At 45.5% G+C, this 12,585-nt stretch overlaps 2 pseudogenes; both read left to right on the forward strand.

Annotated features, from left to right (window-relative positions):
* LOC127653528 (ankyrin repeat and fibronectin type-III domain-containing protein 1-like) overlaps window positions 1-12,585 on the forward strand; it is a 27,286-nt pseudogene that overhangs the window by 1,247 nt on the left and 13,454 nt on the right.
* On the forward strand, window positions 2,419-11,269 carry LOC127663384 (ankyrin repeat and fibronectin type-III domain-containing protein 1-like; annotated as a pseudogene).

A 12,585-nucleotide genomic window follows, 5' to 3' on the forward strand; every position in this document is an offset into this window, starting at 1 on the left:
GAAATTGCTCCCAATGATGATCCAGACTTGTGGAGGTCCACAATTATTTTTCTGATGTCTTGGCTGATTTTCCCATGATGTCAAGCAAAGCATGATGGCCTTCAAACTCACACACTGAGTTTGAAGGCCTTAAAATACATCCACAGGTACACCTCCGATTCAGTACACCCCGGGTGACTCGTCTGGGCTGCCGCCTTCGGGCCAGCACGCCCAGGCTGAGGCCGACGCCCAAATGTCCGACATGGTTGCCCGGGCCGCCACCAGCGTGGGGCTGGTCTTGAACCCTCCGTCTTCCCCACAGCCGTCATGGCTGGATAATTGGTTCCTGGGGTCTGCGCACCACTCACAGCCATGCCCCCCCCCCCCGTCCCTTTCTTCCCGGAGGTGCATGATGAGCTGACAACTGCATGGAGAGCACCCCTCTCCACTCGTCACAAAGCCCCTCGCTCATCCGCTCTCACTACCCATGCCATGGCCCTCCTGCAAGTCCACCAGGCCAAGGCACTCAAAGATCTGCACGAGGGTAGTCCTGATCCCGACCTCGCCCTCAGGGCCACGAAGGCCACAGCGCAGTCACTCAGGCAGGCGATGGCCACACTTGTGGTTCAGGAACGTCATCTGTGGCTGAACTTGGTCGAGATGCGTGCGACGGACAAGACACGCTTTCTCGAAGCCCCTGTCTCCCAGTTCGGCCTCTTCGGCGACACCGTCGAGGACTTCGCCCAGCAGTTCTCTGCGGTGAAAAAGCAGATGGAGGCCATCTCACACATCCTGCCCCGCCGCAGACCTGCCGCCATGGGCCAAGCCCCGTCTGCTCGCCGAGGGTGTCTTCCTGCAGCTAAAGGTGCTGTGCAAGTTCAGGGAGGACAAGTCACTCTAGTGGCTCCCTATTGGCCCACCCGGGCTTGGTTCTCGGACCTCGTACTCCTCGCTACAGCCCCTCCCTGGCAAAGTCCCCTGAGGAAAGACCTTCTTTCTCAGGGACGGGGCACGCTCTGGCATCCGCACCCAGACCTCTGGAACCTCCACGTCTGGCCCCAGGACGGGACGTGAAAGATCTTGCTGATCTGCCACCTGCCATCATAGACACGATCAACCAAGCCAGAGCCCCTTCTACAAGGCAACTTTATGCCCTAAACTGGCGCTTGTTCGCGAATTGGTGTTCTTCTCGGGCCAAAGACCCACAAAGGTGTGCGGTCAGGTCAGTGCTCTCATTTCTGCAGGAGTTTTTCCGACCCAATCCACTGTGGGTATTCAGATCTAACCTGTACTGGAATAGGTGCTCCACAGGTCAGGGCTCCTACATAGACTTCCTCCCTGTGTATTTTCCGTGGTACGGTCCCCTTACGAGTGGACCCGCGTCTCCCTTGGGCAGTTCCCACTGCCCCCGGTCGCCGTGTCTGTAGCAACTCCTCCCTCCGAAGAGGCGGGATCTACCACTTCCCACATGTGACCTAAAAGCCCATGTGGTGTATGTAACCACTCTTACCTCCCCTCTCTGGGCAGGTGTGGTCTCCGCAGGGTCTTTTCCCCTGAAAGAATAGGAAACTGGGTAAGACCCCCTTCCCCGATGCGTGTAAGGGCCCCAGCCGTTGACTCTATGCCAGAAACATAGAGAGAAAATATGTCTATCTATGGAGGGATGTCATGTTCTGAATGACGTTGATCCTGAATGAACTCGCCGTATTTTCCGCCTTTATACCCGTATATCCGGGGGCGGGACATGCAAATTCTGATCAGAATTTTTCATTGATCAGAGGTATATTCGGTGCTCAAGAGAGACCCCTAGTGTTGCTTCTTCGACACAACGTCTCGTTCCCTCCATCAGGGAACGGAGGTTACATTCGTAACCTAGACGTTTCATTTACAATCTTCTGTCTCTACATGTGATATGTAGACATTCATAGAAATACATCATATATGTGTAAATTACATTTATTGTGCTACAAACAGTGTATGCAAATGGCCATTCTTGTAGTATTTTGAAATATGTGACTGTTTTTTATATCACTGAAATCAGGATCAATCAGTATTAAAACAAACATATCACGCAACGTTTTGTGTCCCGTTCTGCGTAACGCGGCGACTCATTTCAGTTTCGTCCCGGTTCTCCCGATGGCCAGTCCGCCCCTGATTGGCCCCAAAGTTTGTCGGCCCACCAGGGCTTTGAGTGTGTGATCACGGTAATAAATAATGTATATGCAGCAGGAAGTGTTTGAGCACATTTAAAGAGGAAGAGTTAAAAGGGAAAAATCTACATTGAGCCACATGCCAATAACTGCAGTTCCTCTGTGTGAAGAACATCTAGAGTAATGTCATCACCTCATTCACTGAACACATATGTAGGAGATGTTTATAATAATGTATATATCTTCTGTTTGTGGAAGCTTGTGAAGGTTTGGGTTCCTGTCTGCAGTGATGTCAGTACGGGCTCCGCTCCAGAGGAGGCGCTCTCGGCCCCGTCTCACCCAAACGCATCTACAGGAGCCTGTCCGTCAGACTGAGGGCGGAGACTCTCACAGTGAGCCTGAGACTTCTGATTGGAAGAAACGGCTGAGCAAAGAACCAACCGATGTAACTACTACACACACAGACACAGACACACACACACACACAACATACACACACACAAATACACACACACACACACATACACATGCACACAAACACTCACATTCACGCAAACACACACACACACACAAATACACACACACACACACACACACACAAACACACACACATGCACACAAACACTCACATACACACACACCACACACACACACACACACGCACACACACGCTCACACACACTCACACTCACTCACACACACACACACACACACACTCACACATAAACACTCATTCAAACCCTAGTGAGTTACCTCACTGTCTAACTGTGTGTGTGCATGTGTGTGTGTGTGTGTGTGCGTGTGTGTGCGTGTGTCAGTACTCGTGTCTATGGGAGGCGCTAGAGAGTGAAGACACACTGGCAGTGCAGCATCTATTATCCATAGACAGTGCGACAGGAGGACAGACAGATGCAGAGAGAAACAGACAGGTGAACAGTGTCAATGAGTTTGGGCTGGTGCCTCTGGACGTGGCGGCTCTTACCCACAATTCCACACTGCTGCAGGTGCTGGTGAAGGCCGGAGCGAGACACAATCCCACTTGTGAGTGACATCTGAACACCTGAACAGAACACAACTATTCTTCTCCAGTTGATGGATATATTATTATTATCATATATATATTATTGAAAGACAATGCGTTCCTCCCACTTTAACACAAGGATTAATGACACTGAAGACTGTATATAATCTGTTTATTAAACAATGATTATAAATCACAGACAGAAAACGGTTCTGGCTTCATGAAAAACAGGCATGTAACTGATAATAATAATAACATCTGTATAACATCAGTTCAGTTGTGATTCTCTAAAGACATTTGTATTAAGCGCCCCTGGTGTATAAATATTGTATCGCATGCATAGTGTTGCAAGTTAACATGTCATTTTGATAAAAGCAATTAATATTAATATTAATAATAAAAACTTCTCTTGATAATACTGAATGTCTCTGTTGACTCCTCCCTCTTGCAGTGAGCTCGGCCTCTGATTGGTCGGTGAAGCTGGATGAGCTGGTGTCTGTGGCTAAGCAGAAGCTTGAGGACTGGAGGGCGGAGCTACTCGTCAAAGTGAAGGCGGAGCTTCAGTCACAGACAGACGCCCAGAACAACGTTCAGCTCTGGACACAAAGATATAAACTGTATAAACGCATGAGAGAGACATTTAATATTACAGGTACACACACACACACACACACACACACACACACACACACACACACACACACACACACACACACACACACACACACACACATTAGCATACTGTTATTGGGTATGTGTGTGTATAATCTCTCTCTCTCTCAGTTGTGCCCGAACCGCCCGCTAGCGCCGCCCTGCTGGTGTCCGGTGACAGCTGTCTGTGTGTGAGTGTGAGAGAGAGCGACAGTCAGACACACGGACTCATCACACGATACAGAGGTCAGATACATATGACCTTTGACATCATACAGTGAACAGAGTACGGTCTCTCTAGCCGCTAACACTCTGTCTGTCTGTCTGTCTGTCTGTCTGTCTGTCTGTCTGTCTGTCTGTCTGTCTGTAGTTGAATGGAGTTGTTCTTCAACTTTTCATCCTCTGTGTGGTTCTGCTTACATCACTGACACCAAACAGCCAGAGCTCAACATCACAGGACTGAAGACTGTAAGACACAAAGGCAGCGTTTGATATGATACAGATATATATGCCTATCTGACCCGTGTGTGTGTGTGTGTGTGTGTGTGTGTGTGTAGGGAGTGGAGTATTACGTGCGAGTCGGTGCGTATAATGTGAGAGGTTGGGGTCCCGTACAGATCAGTAGTCCCGTGTGTGTCGCCCCCTCCAGTAAGTACTGACCTCTACACTGTACCCGCTCATTTAAGGATGTTCATCACCACAGACAATCATTTGTAGGGTATAAACACATTTACAATAGAAGTCTATGTAAACGTAAATAAAGGTTTTAAAGTGTGGACCTCCAAGAGTTGTGACATCATCAACACAAATAATGTCACTTGATACATGAAAACCCTGAACGAAACTGTGCAAGTGTAACCGGTCCTGCTCGACCCACTCTGAGCGGGATTCGAACCGGGTCTCCGGCAAGAGAGGCAGGTGCGCTAACGAGGAGGCTAAAGGTTAAAGTCTCAAACGTTAGTCAGCTAGATAACGGAAAGACCAGTTGAGAACCACTGCTTTACAAGTAACCTCCAGTGGGGAACTTTAAAGTACACTCAGTTTAGGACCCTACATAAGGTGCGAGCAGGGCTGGACTGGGAAGAGAAATCGGCACGGGATTGTACACAGCAACTGGCCCAAAAGTTGTTTAGCGGGGAGGTGTTCGCTGTCCTTTTCTGCATATCGCAGCGCCGCTTTGTGGTCCGTTCTGCATAATGCGGCGGTTTATTTTAGTTTATCGTGGCCCATTTTGCGGCCGACCCACCGGCGCTTCGGTTCTCCCGGTGGCCAGTCCGCCCCTGATCAAAGTGCGTCGGTCCACCGGGAAAATGCCCACTATGCCAGATTACTAGTCCAGCCCTGGGTGTGTGTGTGAGACCTCTCTTCGATTAAATTTCACCAGTTTCATCTTCAGCTGACGTTTGACTCCGCTGAAACACTTTCTTGTGACGCTGCAAACTCCAGCTCAGTAGGTGGCGGTAATGCACCAAAAGCTGGATTGCCAACCGGCAATAAACATCACTAGAAGAAACACTTTCTAATTAATGAGGAGTTGTTGTGTTCAGTCGATAGCTGTTGTACTTTATTTTCTTGTTCGGTAAACAACAACGTTACATTTGCGGATAGCTAGCTGCTTGCTAGTGGCTACAGAGCCTCATTTCCGGTTTCCATGACAGCAGGGCTCATATAGCCGCTACACTGCTAATACTTCCTAGCTGGCTGGATTAACGACTGTGATACAATTAGCTAGTGGTGTGTGTAACTTTGCCGAACTGCTTGTGTTTTTTAGCGACACGTTCTTGATCTGATCGTCTAGATCTAGAACATCTACTCAAAAGTTTGGTAGATATTTATCGTTTGGTAAATATCTACCAAACGATATTGTTTATCATCAAGCCCATCTCCATGTGTTATTTAATATATTCAACAAATGTTGACGCAGTTACAATGTTACAATGATAAATGTCCTTTGTCAGCCACCGTAGTACCAGCTTCATTCCCACAAGTCCCCATTCCATGCATCCTCGAGACTGATCGCGATCGAGTACACGACCGAGTGGTTTGATGCAGTCTCATACTAATGCTGCGTTCCATTGAAGTTGGACGTGGGATATTCCTGTTTCTTATCTCCGATCTCCGACCATAAAGGCATTCCATTAGCCGATGCTCGGAACATGAAGTTTAAAGGTGCTGTAGCGTATTTCAGCCGGTCTACTTCTACGAGACTGAGCCGTTGGATTAGCCACACCCCTATATCCTTAACCACACCCTCCAAACATACCAAATGAGCTTTATTGAGACCAACATCACACAGAAACGGTTGTTATAAACAACAGCAGCACAATAGCGCCCTCAACTGGCAACTGTTATGAATAACATGCCATAAAAATGGCATTAAGCCTCAATAATTCACTGCAGCTACAACACTATGAGAACAAACAGAATGATTGACAGGTCGAAACAGTCATTGTTTCTGTTTGTTGTTAGAGATCTCGAGCTGTCTCAGATATCTCACGACACTTATTTTAGTAATATCTCTCAACGAATAGTTCAAATATTTGCAAACATTTCCATGAATAAATCACTTACAGCAGCTGTTACAGAGACGTTTCCTAGCAACCCAACTGGTAAACAATGCTGCAGCGCTACATTTGTGCTACAGGTGTGCAATCATCAAAAGAGATTATAATGTTTTAGACACCGGTTTCTGCAGGCGTTTGTTAAAATCACGGAACATTGACTCTTTAATTGTAGGAAGCTGAAATCCGACTTCCCGAGTTGAATGAAACGCAGCATAAGAACACAAAGACACACATTGAGAAACAGCCCTAGTCTCTGCTTAGAAACGTGTTTTCATCCTCCGGTAAAAGGAAGATTTAGACCTGCCCCATAGACTTCTATTGTAAGAGCATTACTGTAACATGATGGTTGTGTGTGTTAATCACCAGCATGTCACAGATGTTGCAGATGTTGTAATTGTGTATCGCCCCTGCAGGTTGGCGTGAGTGCAGCGGTGTGAGAGTCCGGAGTAAGAGTCATGGAGCTGCAGTCAGGAGGATTTTACAGCAGATCAGAGAGCCGACATACAGAGGATACAGCACCGGTACACACACACACATATATATATATATAACTATATACTTTATATCAGTGTATGTAAGAGTGTTTAATATGTGTTCACAGAGACCGTGAGCTCGTCTAAGCGAGTGTCTGTCTCTCGGGGTCTGAAGCAGTTTTTCCAGTCTGCGAGCAGATTTGTGCATCTGTTACAGAGGTGAGAATATTCATCTTACAGAAACATTTAGGGGTCGTTCACTGAAGATTGTTCTTGCATCTGTTTTTCTATGTAAACATGCACTAGACAGTTGTGCCTTTGTGAACGGCCCCTACCACAGTTATCACTACAATGTTTTACTATAGAAATGCATATCATGTGATTTCCTGTGTGTGTGTATGTGTGTGTGTGTGTGTGTGTGTGTGTGTGTGTGTGTGTGTATGTGTGTGTGTGTGTGTGTGTGTGTGTGTGTGTGTTGTGTATGTGTATGTGTGTGTGTGTGTGTTTGTGTATGTGTGTGTGTGTATGTGTGTGTGTGTGTGTGTATGTGTATGTGTGTGTGTGTTTGTGTATGTGTGTGTGTGTGTGTGTGTGTGTGTGTGTGTGTTGTAGAGGAGTGTATCTTGCATGTGTGTTCTATCAGAAGGACAACATCCTGGTCACAGCAGATGATCAGCTCCCATTGGTGGAGATCCAGTGCTGCTCCACCTCCGTCACGCAGAACTTCCTGTGGTTGGCCAGAGTCAGTAACCAATCACATGCCTGCAGCGATCATAGTTTATTCTCAGCGAGTGCTGTGAGGTTTAATAACAGTGTGTTGTGTCAGGTGTCGTGTGTGTGGCAGCAGGTTTCCTGGCTGCAGCAGGTGTTGTCTTCATCTCTCTCCTCCTCTTCATCACTGCTGCAGAACAGACTCAGTTTCCTGCGAGCTGTCAATCAACTGCAGGTGTGACAGATGTCAATCAGGACTTCATTTGTGCAGTTCAGACAGAGCAACATTTACACAATCTTCTCTGTCTCTCTCTGCAGACGTCATTGGGTTGTGATGATTTGGGTCAGGTGTATTTTGAGCCATTGAAGGACAGACAGGGTAACTTGCTGCTGATAACTCTGAGAGAGGTCACGACCCCTGTGACCCCCGCTAACCCCCTGTTGCACTGGGTTCCTCTCAGTAAACTCCAGAAACACCAGACCAGAAGCCCATTACTGCCCGAACCTACAGTCACAGAGTTGCTCACACAACAACTGAGGGTACACACGCATGAGAGTCATTCGTTCACTCATCTGACTACGCCGGTCGTGTTTGTTTCACACTGTAGATTGCTGTTAAGTGAGGCTCAGTCTCATGTTTTTCTCCTCTGTGTCTCTGTAGGAGAAGATATGTTATCACAAGAGGAGTCTGCAGAGAGCTCCGTCGGGTTTATATGTGGGTATATTGAAGCTCTGCAGTTCAGTAGATCAACTGAGAGTTGTGGTGAATCACAGATTACCCAACATGCTCTGTCACTGTCGCGTCAGAAACCAACCGCATGTCTCACGGTAACAAAAAAGCACACAAAGAAACTCAATGCTACTCTCAAGAAACATCGACAAACCTGTACAGCCTCTGTGTGTGTTTTCTGCAGCGATGAGTGGGCGTGGCTACAGAGGCATGCAGTGGGTGGAGCCAGTGGGAGTGGTCAGACTGTTAGTGACAGTCTAGATGAAGCAGTGATTGACAGATCAGGTGTTGAGGAGTTTGTGAAGGCCCTGAGATCTGCAGTGACTCAACTACTGACCAAACTCAACATCCCACTGGACAGAGTAACACAACCGTCACACACATACATTATAATGTCAAGAAGGTATGTTCAGATTGCTCAACCTGATGATTTTATGTGTGTTGTGCAGGCATGTCACTATCGTGTTTACACTCAGGAGTTGATTCAGATCGGAGATCAGATCTCACTGCTGCTGCTGCTGCCGCCAACTGAAGAGATCAGATGCAGTCAGTGGCCACGAGAGGGCTGTGGAGCAGATCTTTACTTTACCACTGCACATCTATGAACTGGGTCAGAGCAACATCAGTCTGCACACATCTGTATTGAAGAAACTCATGCAGGACAATATATTGATTGTGTGTGTGTGTTTCAGTGCATCAGTGGGCGTATAACCGGGACCTGTTGTCTCAGTACTGTCAGGCGTGGATCAGACTCGAGCTGGATGCGTATCTTTCCCAGCAGGCTCTAAGAGAGGCACTGGATAGCAGAGAGGTGTCCGACGCCAGAGAGAGACTCGCGCACATCACAGAGATTGCACAGGTCTGTAACACACACACACACACGCAGACATACACACACACACGCAGACATACACACACACACACACACACACACACACACACATGTTGGTCTACCTATCATTATGAGGACGTTCCATAGACATAATGACTTTTATTCTGTACAAACTATAGATTCTATCCTCTAAACCTAACACAACCCCTAAACCTAACCCTCACAGAAAACCTTCTGCATTTTTACATTTTCAATAAAACATTGTTTAGTATGATTTATAAGCGATTTGAATTATGGGGACACTAGAAATGTCCTTATAAATCACATTTATAGCATAATACCCTTGTAATTACTAATTTGTAACTTACAAAATTGTCCTCAGTAAATCACAAAAACACGCACACACACACACACAGATACACATACACACACACACACACACACACACACACACACACTCATACACACACACACACACACACACACACACACACACCTTTCTGCTTAATCAGTTATCTATTTTTTAATATCAAATCTACTGATGAATGGCGACATCTGGTGGTTGTATAAATAATTGCACCTTATCGCCTAAACACCATTAACCCTATAACGCCGTGTGCATTATATAATAAACACAATGTTTAACTGCTCCTGTTTCACTCTCTGTTCAATCTATGATATGTATATTTCACCCGTTTATGGACCATCTAGTGGTTATTTGTGATAAAGTGGTTTCAATGTTTATATTGATCTATTTAAAATGTGGTGGACTTGTGTGAAAAGTGACTCATGTTGGCATTAATGACGGCTTATTTTAATAAAGTAAAAGTGACAGTAATTCTTATATTGTTATTGATATATTAAAATGAGTATTTGCGCATTTGTGGTTGGTTCAAATGTTGTATATTATTTGATTGGAAAACTCATCTTCAAACTGTTGCTCTACAGTAGATGAGTTGAAAGAGAAAAGTCACCGCAGAAGTGGACAATTCATACTAAATCACGCTATAGTGCCCCTTGTGGCAATGCTGACAATGCATTTGTGTTATGTAATCAATTGTGCTCTGACACATTTCAGAATGAAATTATGTATCTACGTACACTTGTGTAGAGTTTCATGATCTGTATTCACTTTATTCATGATCTGTGGTATTTGTGTTTAGAATCTGGGTGCGGTCTGGCGGAAAGTAGGTGGCTGATGGATGTGATTCGGGCATTGCGTGCTAAGCAATGTGAGGGGCGGTGCCTCTAGGGCGTGTCATGTGCTCTCAGTCACCAATCAAATCACATGCTGAGGAAGAGACTCCTCCCACTTCACATACAGCAGTCCAAACACATTTACACAGCACAGGTGAGCACACAAACACACAGTACACACACTTTACAACTGGTGTTAAGATGTGTTTTGGGCAATCTGTTTGAAATGGTACAATGCTAAAAATAGGTGTAAATGGGGTCCAAGATGTTTTGAGATTTCCAACCTTTCTCATTGAATGCAGAGCAGCAGGATAACTTAAGACACGAGAGCTGTTAAACCCTAAACATTTGAAAGCACATTTACAAATCTGTATCTTTCATTTTATAGCTCTTTCATTCCTGGATCAACCTGCCAGGTTAGAGGTCACTGCACCTGTGGACATCCCAGCAGTCACGGAAAGAGTCATGTTTCCAGAGATGTCTGCCTCACACTTCAACAGTGACCCCTGTTACCATGGAAACCGGCTCCAACATATGCATTCCTGTCCTGAGCTCTCTGACCCGCCCTCTGTTGACCTCGTGACCCCTGAGGCAGGCGAGGAGGAGGAAGGTCGAGATCTGTTGTCGAGGATAATGAAATTGTTTGACCGGTTGGATCTGCCAGCAGGGAGTTTGTTGGACCTGCAGGATCTGGATTTCATGGATCCAGAAGCAGACGTGCAGAACCAGGACCAGAGCGTTGAGGATACATTGCCGATTTCAGCCAGCAAAGAGCGACCTATGAGGAGTCTGGTGGAGTGGGTGAATTCAGCCAATCAAACGCTCTGACTGTAATTCAACAAAACTAAACATCACAAATGACGTTTTCAAAGGGAGAACAATCACAGCAGCCATGTTGTAGTGTCATTCCAAAAATAAATGCAACAAACTTTTTGTAGGGTTTTTGTTTACATTAGCTTCTGTCTTTGTTTGATAGTAATTGCGCCTGCTTTGGATTCAAAAGGAAATACGGTCTTGATGACTGTTATTTTCAACCCCTTCATTCTGTTAACCTGTGAAGATCGCTCTGGAGGGTTATGTAGGGAACAGAATATGATCACTTTGGAATAAAATACAAACTATCTAATAATAAAACCATATTTATGCCCCAGTTTATGTCAGTAATGTTTATCTCAACAGCAGCGGGAGAATAAGTGAACAGAGGTACTACAATCAAATATCTGGAGAAAGTTTATTTATGTGGACACTGGACAGAAATTCATCTTTTCTATGTTTAAATCTTGCAAAATCACTTTGTTCTTTATATTTAAATTGTAAAGATATAGATGTAATGAAATATGGTTAAAGATTTGAATTGTTATACATAACATGTTTAAATGTTTATTTTTTAATAAAAGCCAGAAATTATTGGACATTAAATGTTGAATGATCACACCACAAGTTTTATAATCATACAAGTTTGTATATGCAGAAACTACAGATCAAACAGGTCTAATTGGCTGAGACTTATATTTATTTATATATTTATCCTCATGGCTTTAATACAAGTTCGTTAATTGAAATAAAAAGCAAGAACTCGATGACCGTCATTTTTTAAACCGCCATTATTCAAACCGCCATTATTCAAACCGTTAACTGTTCCCTCGCCAATGACGCTCATGTGGAGCTGCTCCCCAGCAAACATGCGACGCCAGATAGACGTTCATATCGTGTCTGTATAACGCCTGTCAGTTCAGACCCACTTTTGTATGTCAGTGGACGTGCAAAACAGGTTAAAAATCTGAACGTCTGACTAGGGACATCTATGGACGCCTGTGGACGTGCAAAACTAGTTCAATATCTGGACGCCTGACTAGGACCCTTTATGAACGCCTGTGGACGTGCAAAACTAGTTCAATATCTGGACGTCTGACTAGGACCCTTATGAACGCTGTGGACGCGAACTGGTTCAATATCTGACGCCTGACTAGGACCTTTATGGACGCCTATGGACGCAAACTGGTTCAATATCTGAACGTCTGATTAGGACCCTTTATGAACGTCTGTGGACGTGCGAAACTGGTTCAATATCTGGACGTCTGACTAGGACCATTTATGGACGCCTATGGACGTGCGAAACTGGTTCAATATCTGAACGCCTGATTAGGACCCTTTATGGACGCTGTGACGCGAAACTGGTTCAATATCTGGACGCCTGACTAGGACCCTTTATGAACGCCTGTGGACGTGCGAAACTGGTTCAATATCTGGACGCCTGATTAGGACCCTTTATGGACG

Source organism: Xyrauchen texanus, chromosome 2, assembly GCF_025860055.1.
Source record: "Xyrauchen texanus isolate HMW12.3.18 chromosome 2, RBS_HiC_50CHRs, whole genome shotgun sequence".
Taxonomy (NCBI): domain Eukaryota; kingdom Metazoa; phylum Chordata; class Actinopteri; order Cypriniformes; family Catostomidae; genus Xyrauchen; species Xyrauchen texanus.